Raw genomic sequence first — 11,021 nt, forward strand, 5'->3', positions numbered from 1 at the left:
TGAAACAGTAAACACAGCCTGACTCCTAGCCAGGCAGACCTAAAACATCACACTGAAGGACTATCTGCTTCAGTTCGTTTTATCTAGTGTCTGGGGCTGTCTGTCTGGGGCTGTCTCTCTGGGTAAGGCTGTCTCTTTTTCTAGCCATCTGGGATGCTCAGCTGCATCTCCCGTAACTCGCAGTTCACTGACCTCTTCTTGGTTCCTCTTCCTGCACCAGAGGCTGGAAACTCTTCCAAGACAGTGTGCTGGGACAACTAGGAGCTTCTCCTCCTTTGTTTCTCATTTCTCAGCAACTCTTGTCCTTTGACAATGGTCAAATGGTTTGAAAACCATTACTTTTGATATGCTGCCTGAGTTTTCTTTTTTGTTTTGTTTTGTTTTGTTTTAGGCAGTCGGGTAAATCTGGTTCCTATTGCTCCATCTTGGGCATAAGGGGAGGTCTTTTAATCTTTATATTTGGAATGAGTTCTTTAAAAGTGTGCTAAGGGCACCGGGTGGCTCAATCGATTAAGTGTCGGGCTCTTGGTTTTGGCTCAAGTCATGATCTCATGGGTCGTAGGACTGAGCCCCGTATTGGGCTCCACATTCAGCTCGGAGTCTGCTGGAGGATTCTCTCCCTCTGTCCATCCCCCTACTCGTGCTCTCTCTCTCTGTCTCTCTAAAATAAACATATCTTTTTAAAAAATAGTGCTAGAGATTGTCCATCTTAAACAGGTGGTACTACACAAAACCTTAGCACCATATGCAGAAAGTACCTTCTTCAGAACTAAGTAACAAACAGAGGACATTCCATCCCTACACAATTGGCTCCACACTATTATTTGTATTGATATGCTTTCCAGTTTTGTGTTCTCTCTGATTGTCTCTGCATTTCATTTAAACATATATATATTTTAGGGCTTACAAATACCTGCCCCTGTACTAGGCTATGGGTAGCAAGACAGTATAATCTGGTCACCTCAAAACATTTAGACACACAGAGTCACAAAACAAACTTTTTTAAAGATTTTATTTATTTGGGGCTCCTGGGTGGCTGTCGGTTAAGCATCTGCCTTTGGCTCCCGTCATGATCCCAGGGTCCTGGGATGGAGCCCTGCATCAGGCTCCCTGCTCAGCGGGGAGGCTGCTTCTCCCTATATTCCTCCCCCTGCTCCTGCTCTGTCTCTCGCTTTCTTTCTCTAAAATAAATAAATAAAATCTTAAAAAAAACAAAACCCATACTTTTAGACCACATTTTACATGTAATCTACATATTTAAGGAATATAAACTTCAATATGAGTTATGGAATTTAAGCAACACTATAAATGACACAGGAATAGAACTTGGGGAGTCTGGCTGGCTCAGTCAATAGTGTATGTGACTCTTGATCTGAGGGTTTGAGTTTGAGCCTGAAGTTGGGTATAGAGACTACTTAAAAAATAAAATCCTGGGGCACCCGGGTGGCTCAGCGGGTTAAGCCTCTGCCTTCGGCTCAGGTCATGATCTCGGGGTCCAGGGATTGAGCCCCACATCAGGCTCTCTGCTTAGCAGGGAGCCTGCTTCCCTTCTCTCTCTGCCTGCCTCTCTGCCTCCTTGTGATCTCTCTCTCTCTGTATCAAATAAATAAATAAAATCTTAAAAAAATCCTTTAAAAAAAGAAATAGAACTTAATCCTATTAATACATATTCAGAAGGATGGATCAAATTCTAAAGGTTTCCAGATATAGGATACAAAAGTTCTAGAAAAATCTCCAACAGTTAACTCTGGCCCGCTCTGGGTCATCCTCCTTCTCTGCTTGACAACTATATGAACCAGGGTGATTAACTTCATCTTTTCAGATTTCTGTTTCCTTATCGGTAAAACACAGATAATATAGGACCCTAACTCACAATGTTTTTATAAGGGTTAAATGGATTGATGTGTGAAAAGTTTTTTGCTAAGTACATTATAAGGACTCAACAAATGTCACCTACCTTTTATCACAACCTGAGTTGCCACTGTCTTCACATGAGCTTGCCAAATTCATTTATTAGCAAAGAGAATTTTACTTCAGAGGCAAGTAAAATTTTTCTCTCCTTTTTTTTCTAAGATTTTATTTATGTTTTTGACAGAGAGACACACAGTGAGAGAGAGAACACAAGCAGGGGGAGTGCGAGAGGGAGAAGCAGGCTTCCACGGAGCAGGGAGCCTGATGTGGGACTTGATCCCAGGACCCTGGGATCATGACCTGAGTTGAAGGCAGACGCTTAACCGACTAAGCCTCCCAGGTGCCCCTTTCACCTCTTTCTTTTATTGCCCTAGAAGATCAGTTCCCAAACCTGGCAAGGCATAAGCTATTCAGATGGAGTCCCGTCTGTCCTACCCCTGGAGGCTCTGATTCACTAAGTCTTGGAAAAAGCTAATGAAACTGTAGTTGTAAAAACTCCTCAGGTCATTGTGAGGCACAGTCACCTTTGGGAATCACTGTGGTAGAGCACAACTTCTAAATTCGTTGTGTTCTTTCTGCTCTAACCAGCTTGTCTGAACATGAGCTGAAGAAACCTACTCTGTGCAAACACTAAACATAGCAACTTGTTGGTTGGCACCTGGTATCTTTTCTGGGTCTCAGTTTCCTCATAACCAAAAGGAACTAGATGGATGAGATGATATTTTGTGGCTCTGTAAGCCACTTCTTAGAGCATCTTATAAAGAAACCAGGCTCCAGTAATGGCTGTGTAAAACAAGACATGATAAGAAAAAAAACAAAAACAAAAACAAAAAAGGGGGTGGGAGGAAAGAAGAAGAAGAAATAGGAAGGGTATTAAGTGAGGATGAAAACCCACAAGAAAGAAGGGGATTAGGAAATGACCACAGTGGCTACTTTCCAAAAGGATGAACAGCTTTGTCCAGGGAAGAAGAAAATGGTAGAAGAACTGCAAGCAGCCTGTGGAAGTAAAGGCACCCCACGTGGATCCAGAGGAAATTTAGGCTCAAAAGAGAAGGAAACAAAATGAGTAATGAGAGAATGTGAAGGATGGTGAAGGGAAGAGGCCCAATAGTCAGGAGAACGTAAAGGACCGGACGCAACATATGACAGGAATCTGAAAGATGAAAGACTTCACAGGACACCTGGGTGACTCAACTGGTTGAGCGTGGGACTCTTGGTTTTGATTTGATTTGATCTCATGGGTCCTGGGATTGAACCCTGTGTCATCCTCCACATTTGGCGGGGGGGCCCTGCTTGAAGATTCTCTTCCCCTGCCCTTCCCCCTATGCACATGTGTATGTGCCCTCTAGTTCTAAAATAAAATAAAATAAAATAAAATAGAAGTTTAAAAAAAAAAAAGATGGAAGAGCTCTCCCCCAAAAAGAATCAGATCAAATATATAAGATTACAACAGTGTTACATTTATATAAAGCTGTGCTATAAATAGATTTTAAAACCTCCAAGTTCATGGACTAGGAAGATGTGCTGCAAAAAGATGAACAAGTTGGATGGAAAGGAAGACAATTTTGAGAGGGGCTCCTGGGTGGCTTGGTGGGCTAAAGCCTCTGCCTTAGCCTCGGGTCGTGATCCTGGTGTCCTGGGATCGAGCCCCGCATCGGGCTCTCTGCTCCGCGGGGAGCCTGCTTCCTCCTCTCTCTGCCTGCCTCTCTGCCTACTTGTGATCTCTGTCAGATAAATAAAAAAAATATTTAAAAAAATAATAATAAAAAATAAAAGTTTTGAGAACTTTTGTTTTTCTTTTGTTGTTGCTCTCGTTGTTGTTTTTATTTTTTATTTAATTTTTTACTAACATATAATGTATTATTAGCCCTAGGGGTATAGGTCTGTGAATGGTCAGGCTTACACAATTCTCAGCACTCACCATAGCACATACTCTCCCCAATGTCCATAACCCAACCACCCTCTCCCTACCTCCCTCCCCCCAGCAACCCTCAGTTTGTTTTGTGAGATTAAGAGTCTCTTATGGTTTGTCTCCCTCCCGATCCCATCTTGTTTTATTTTTTCCTTCCCTACCCCCCAAAGCTCCCACATTGCCTCTCAAATTCCTCACATCAGGGAGATCATATGATAATTGTCTTTCTCTGATTGACTGATTTCACTCAGCATAATACCCTCTAGTTCCATCCACGTCATTGCAAATGGCAAGATTTCATTTCTTTTGATGGCTGCATAGTATTCCATTGTTGTTTTTAAAGTAGGTTCCATGCCCAGCATGGAGCCCAGCATGAGGGCAGGGCCTGAACTCATGACCCCAGGATCAAGACCTGGGCTGAGATCAAGAGTCAGACACTCAACTGACTGAGCCACCAGGCGCCCCTGGCAAAGATTTCTTAAATAAGACACGAAAAGCACAAACTATAAAAGAAAAAATAATAAATTGCATGTAATCAAAGTTAAAAACTTTTGCTCTTCAAAAGACTGTTATGAAAATGAAAAACTATGCCACATACTGGAGGATATTTGCCAAACAGAACCAACAAAAACTTGTAGCTACAATATATGAAGAATTCTTACAATTTATTTTTTTTTAAGATTTTATTTACTTATTTTATTTACAGAGAAAGAGAGCGAGCACAAGCAGGGGGAGCGGCAGGCAGAAGGAACAGCAGGCTTCCCGCTGAGCAGGGAGCCCCACGCGGGACAGCTGAAGACAGACGCCGACTCAGCCACCCAGGCACCCCAGAATCCTTACAGTTTAATAAGAAGAAGATAATCTAATTTTTTTTAACTTTGCAAAAGATACAGATACTTCCCCAAAGAAGAGATACTGATGTCAAATAAGTATATGAAAAGATACTCAACATTATTAGTTCTTAGGAAAATGCAAATTAAGACCTCAAAGTTATACTACTATACAATCTACTAGAACATGTAACACTAAAAAGACTAGCAAAATTTACATGTCAGCAAGGATGTGGAGCAACTAGACTTCTCATACACTGCCGGTGAGACTAAAAGACGGTATGGGCACTTTGGAAAACAGTCTAACAGTTCCTTTAAAAATGTAACATATAGGGCGCCTGGGTAGCTCAGTTGGTTAAGCAACTGTCTTCAGCTCAGGTCGTGATCCCGGAGTCCCAGATCAAGTCCCACATCAGGCTCCCTGCTCGGCGGGGAGTCTGCTTCTCCTGATGACCTCTCCCCTCTCGTGCTCTCTCTCATTCTCTAGCTCTCAAAAAAAAAAAAAAAAGATAACATATATCTACCATATGACCTGCTATTCTGCTCCTAAGTTATTACCTAAGGGAAATGAAAGCCTTTGTCCAAAGACGTGTACACAAATATTCATAGCAGCTTTATTATAATACCCCAAACTGGAAACAATCCAAATGCCCACTGAATTAGTCACAGTTCTCCAAAGAAATAAAACCAATAGGAGATACATAATATAATTTATTATTATTTTATGTATTAATATTCAATGTATTAATTTAATAATATTTATATTAATATAAATGAAATTTATTATAGGAATTGACTCACATAATTATGGCAGCTGAGAAGTCCTACCATCTGCCATCTGCTAACTGGGGAATCAGGAAACCCGGTGATCTGATTCAGTCCATGTCCAAAAGGCCTGAAACCTAGGGGAGCTGATGATGAATGTCCCAATCTGAGTTTGAAGAACCAAGAGGAGCGCCAAGGGCAAGAGTGTACGTCTACTCGAGCAGAGGGCAAATTCACCCTTCCTCTACCTTCTCTGAACAGAGGCTTCTGTTCATGTCCTCAACAGATTGGATTGATCCCCAACTGCACTGATGAGGGTGATCTTTTCACTCAGTCCACCAATTCAAATGCTAATCTATTCTGGAAACATCTTCACAGACACACCAAAAAGTAATGTTTTTTACCAGCTCTCTAGGCATCTCTTAGCCCAAACTGAGACATAAAACTAACTATCACACCCATCAAGTAAGTGAATAAACAAATTATATTATATCCATACAATGGAATATTACTCAACAGTAAAAAGGAACCAACTATTGATACTCAAAACTACATGAATGAATCTCAATTTTGTTGAATGAAAGAAGCTGGGCCAAAAAAAGGTAAATTCTGTATTACTTCATTTATATAAAATTTTAGAAAAGGCAAACTAATGTAGAGTGACAGAAAGCATCCCAGTGGTTTCCTGAGTGAGGAGAAAAGGCTGCATTACAAAGAAGCAATAGGAACTCTGGGAGGTTATATTTATGTTTATTATTTCGATGCAGCTATGGTTTCACACATGATCACACACTACCAAAACTCACCAAGTTACACACTTCATATATGTACATTTCACTGTGCCTTAATTATATTTCAATCAAGCTGTTACATGTTCGCTGAATTACTGAGTCTCACATACTAGGAACTCTAAGACATTCAGGTATACTGACAAGTAGTACAAGAAGATCTGTTACATATCCAAATCACATTCCTTAGAAACAGAATGGGTGAGTTTCTTAGTTTTTTTCTTTTGTTTTGTTTTGTTTCCATAGAAGCAGAGCCTGAGACAAGGGCTTGGATGTATGTAGTTCATTTGGGAGATGCTCCTGGGAAGAAGTAAATGAGTGGGGAAAGTGAATTAAGGAGAAAAGCGGACCAGGGGTTGCCTGCAGATTGATAGAGGAAAAGGCAGTAATCAGATGGCTAAGGGGCTCAAGAAAGATTCTGGGGGTGGGATGGACACCTTCGTTAACTCGATTGTGGTGATGATTTCATGGTGTATACATATGTCAAATCTTATCAAATTTACACTTTAAATATATGGCTTGTTATGTATCAGTTATATTTTAATAAAGCTGTTTTTTTAAAAATATTCATCATGTTTTCCAGTATAAAACAGACTTGTGTGAATATTTTGTCCAACTTGTTCTGTCCTCTGGTAAAACAAATCTGTTGGATTCAGCTTCCAGCTCAAAGAACTAGTACCAGATCTGTCCTTCTGCTGTAAACAACCCCAGAACTACACAAAGTATATTAAATGACTACTGATTGTACATTATGCATTAGTTTGCTAGGGCCGCCTTCATAAGATACCAGATTGGATGGCTAAAATACCACAAATTAATTTTCTCATAATTCTGGAGGCCAAAAGTCCAAGACCAAGGTGTCAGGAGGTTTGATTTCTTCTGAGGTCTACTTTTTTGGCTTGCCAATAGCATTGTTTTACTGTGTTCTCACATGGCCTTTGCATATGACCTTTGTATCTCTTCCCCTTCTTATAAGGCCACCAGTCTTACTGGTTTAGAGCCCAAACTTATGCCCTAATTACCTGTTTAAAGGCCCTGTCTCCAAATACAGTCACATTCTGATATGTACTGGAAGATAAGACTTCAATATATGAATTTGGGAGGGATACAAGTCAGTGCAAAACAAACTGGAAAACAGACTATGCAGTACTGTGATCCACGAGAAAAGAGTAATAAATGAGGTAAGTGCTTGTCACAGCCATCTGCCTGGAGGCATTATTCAATTCACTGCATAGGAAGGAGGCCCCAAGCAGAGCGTGATGGTCTTGCTACATTGAGAAGAGATGGGTGTTTGATGAGGCTGAAGCAGCTGGTATCTGTGGAACAGACTACTAGAATGGAGGGAGCTATGCAAAGAAAGAAATCTGTGTAAGGCTTTTAAAAAAATATATTTTATTTATTTATTTGAGAAAGACACAACGAGAGAGGGGAACACAAGCAGGGGAGTCGGAGAGAGAGAAGCTGGCCTTCCGGCCAAGCAGGGAGCCCGACGTTCAATCCCAGAACCCTGGGATCATGACCTTACCCAAAGGCAGACGCTTAACTACTGAGCGACCCAGGCGCCCCTGTATAAAGCTTCTTTTGCATTCTTGGCAGAACACTAAACTCTGCACATATAGAATGAGACTCCATCAGGTCAAAGAACAACTATTTAAAATTGAACAGCCAAGGAACTGTAAGACGAACCCAGAGATTCCACAAACCTGGGAAACATTGGCATTCTGTCTATCCAAAATGGAAGAACCTTGTTACACACCTGGGGCATCCGGCAAACACTAGAATTAGCTCTTGGGAAAAGGCCATATATACATATATATGTTATTTTCCCTAATTTTCAGATTTGTTTAAAATATATTTGAGTATATAGGCAAAAATAATATTTTTCTAGGGGTTATAACACAAGTAGAAATAAAGTATGACAATAACACAAAGGATGGGGAAAATTTGTCTTAAGGTTCTAACTTCTCTGTGAAGAGGCATATATTTGATGGTAAGGAGTGGTAAGTTAAAGGCACATACTGAAGCTCTAGGGCAACCACTAAGACACAGTGAGAGGGATAACTAATAAGTCAATAGAAGGAATAAAATGGAATACTAAAAATATTCAGTGTAGCCAAAGGATAGCAGGAAAAGAGGGAAAAGGAAACAACAGAACAAATAGAAAACACATAAGATAGGAGACTTAAGTCTAACCATATTGGTAATTATATTAAATATATGGCCTAAAGTAGACTCCAATTGAAAAATAAAGATTGTCGAATTGGTTGAAAAAGCAAGCTTCAATATACTGTCTGAAGAAATGAACTTTGGGGACACCTGGGTGGCTCAGTCAGTTAAGCGTCTGGCTTCAGCTCAGGTCATGATCTCAGGGTCCTGAGATTGAGCCCCTCATTGGGCTCCCTGCTCAGTGGGGAGCCTGCTTCTCCCTCCGCCTGTTACTTCCCCCCTGCTTGTGTTCTCTCACTCTGTCAAGTGAATAAATAAAATCCTTAAAAAAGAGAGAGATAACTCAAATCTTATAGAGGATGGCAAATCTTACAGAGGACAAGACTCCAAGAAAGATGACTAACCAAACAAGCTCAGGAGCTTGCCAAAATTCTGTACGTGCTAAAAATGAAACTCAATGGGTCCGAATAAGACACTCAAGAAGTTTTTTTTTTTAAGTAAGCTCTAGTGGTGCTGTGGTGGCTCAATCAGTTAGGTGTCTGCCTTTGCCTGGGGTCATGAACTCAGGGACCTGGGATCAAGCCCCCCTCAGGCTCTCTGCTCAGCGAGAGCCTGCTTCTCCCTCTCCCTGCTGCTCCGCATGCTTGTACTCTCCATCAAATAAAATCTTCCCCCAAAAATTAAAAAATAAAAATAAAGTAAGCTCTATGCCCAACAGAGGGCTTGAACTCAAAACCCCAAGATAAGTCGCATGCTCCACCGACTGAGCCAGGCAGACACCCCAAGACAGGTTCTTTTTACTCACAGCACAGCAAACAGCAGGGTAACACCAGATGCCCTCCGTACTCCTCCCTCTGGTTTCAGAGAAATAGAAAATCCTCCTGCCAACTTGCACTCTAGACTCTTAACACTTTCCTCTGCCTCCAAAACTCCAAACTTCTGTTTTAGAGAGTAACTTCTTGCCTGTCCTTAGTCTCTTTCATGAGCTTTTTTTTTTTAAGACTTTATTTATTTGAGGACCCTGCAATCATAACCTGAGCCACCCAGGCAACCCTCTTTCATGAACTATCATCTAACAGAGACACAGTGAGAGAGGGAACACACGCAGGGGAGTGGGAGAGAGAAGCAGGCTTCCCAGTTGAGCAGGGAGCCTGATGCCAGGCTCGATCCAAGACCCTGGGATCATGACCTGAGCTGAAGGTAGACACTTAAGAACTGAGCCACCCAGGCACCCCTCTTTCATAAACTCTTAGTACCAGAGTCCACAGTGTTCTCAAGAGGTGCATCCTCAGATTCTTCATCTTGTATATGCTCCGTGGACAATCTTACTTGGGCGCATGACTTCAACTGTTAACCTATAGGCTGATGAGCCCCAAAAATATATTGCGAGCGCACTAGTCTTCCCTGAGTTTCCTGTGAACATACGGGGTTTGGATTCTGATATACCACCAGACACCCCTTTCAGAATTGAGTCCCTTGCTCTCCCAACTTTCCTACAGGCTCCTAACTCTATCCCTTTTTTTTTTTTTTTTTTAAAGATTTTATTTATTTATTTGACAGAGAGAGAGAGATCACAAGCAGGCAGACAGGCAGGGAGAGAGAGAGGAAGCAGGCCCCCAGCTGAGCAAAGAGCCTGATGCGGGACTCGATCCCAGGACCCTGAGATCATGACCTGAGCCGAAGGGAGAGGCTTTAACCCACTGAGCCACCCAGGCGCCCCACTCTATCCCTTTCTGGGAATTGTCTTCAGTTGAAAGAGAGGCCTGAGTTTATGCCCACCCTTCCCCCCATTCCACTAGAGACAGTCAATATCCAGTGGGACAAAAAGGCTCAGCCCCTTACATAACTTGGGACAACTCTGAAGAGCCAGTTCATGGATTGGCTGAGACCTGCTCTATGTCAACTTCCAACTTTCCCATCTAAGCCTGTTTCCTTTTTACCCCTTACATGTGTTATTGCTGAGTGCACTGCTTGTTAAGTCTCCATCTAAAACAATACCCCAGACGATCTGGCTGGCTGTCAGTTGAGCATGAAACCCTAATCTTGGGGTCATGAGTTCAAGCCCTCTGCTGGGCATAGAGCTGAGAAAGTAAAAAATACCCAACTGCCTACTACTTACATAGATCATTCCATTTCCATGCTTCAGCGTATGTCGAGGACTAGTGAATGGTTGTGACAATAAATTAAACTTACGTGACCAACATAAAGGCTCTGACACCTAAGTGGAATATATATATATATTGTTTCTCCCCCTTTACACCTACGTAGACCTCCCCACCAGAACATCTTTTCATCTCTGTTATCTCCATTTTAAGTATGTATCTGGCACAAAAGAGACAAAATGTCTTGCAGATAAATGTTTGTCCTTTTGGCTAAATCAAGTGTATTGCTGATAAATGAAAAAAATGAACAAGTAACTAGCCTATGAATTTCAAGACTCTAGTGGTCTCAAAACATTATCTGCACTTTTAAAAAATAGGGGCACCTGGGTGGCTCAGTGGGTTAAGCCTGTCTTTGGCTCTAGTCATGATCTCAGGGTCCTTGGGTGGAGCCCCACATCAGGCTCTCTGCCTACTTGAGATCAAATAAAATCTTTAAAATACATACATACATACATACATACATACTAAAATAAAGGAACAAAAACCC

The sequence above is a fragment of the Lontra canadensis genome, unplaced genomic scaffold (genome assembly GCF_010015895.1).
Source record: "Lontra canadensis isolate GAN:19392208 unplaced genomic scaffold, GSC_riverotter_1.0 scaffold60, whole genome shotgun sequence".
Classification (NCBI taxonomy): domain Eukaryota; kingdom Metazoa; phylum Chordata; class Mammalia; order Carnivora; family Mustelidae; genus Lontra; species Lontra canadensis.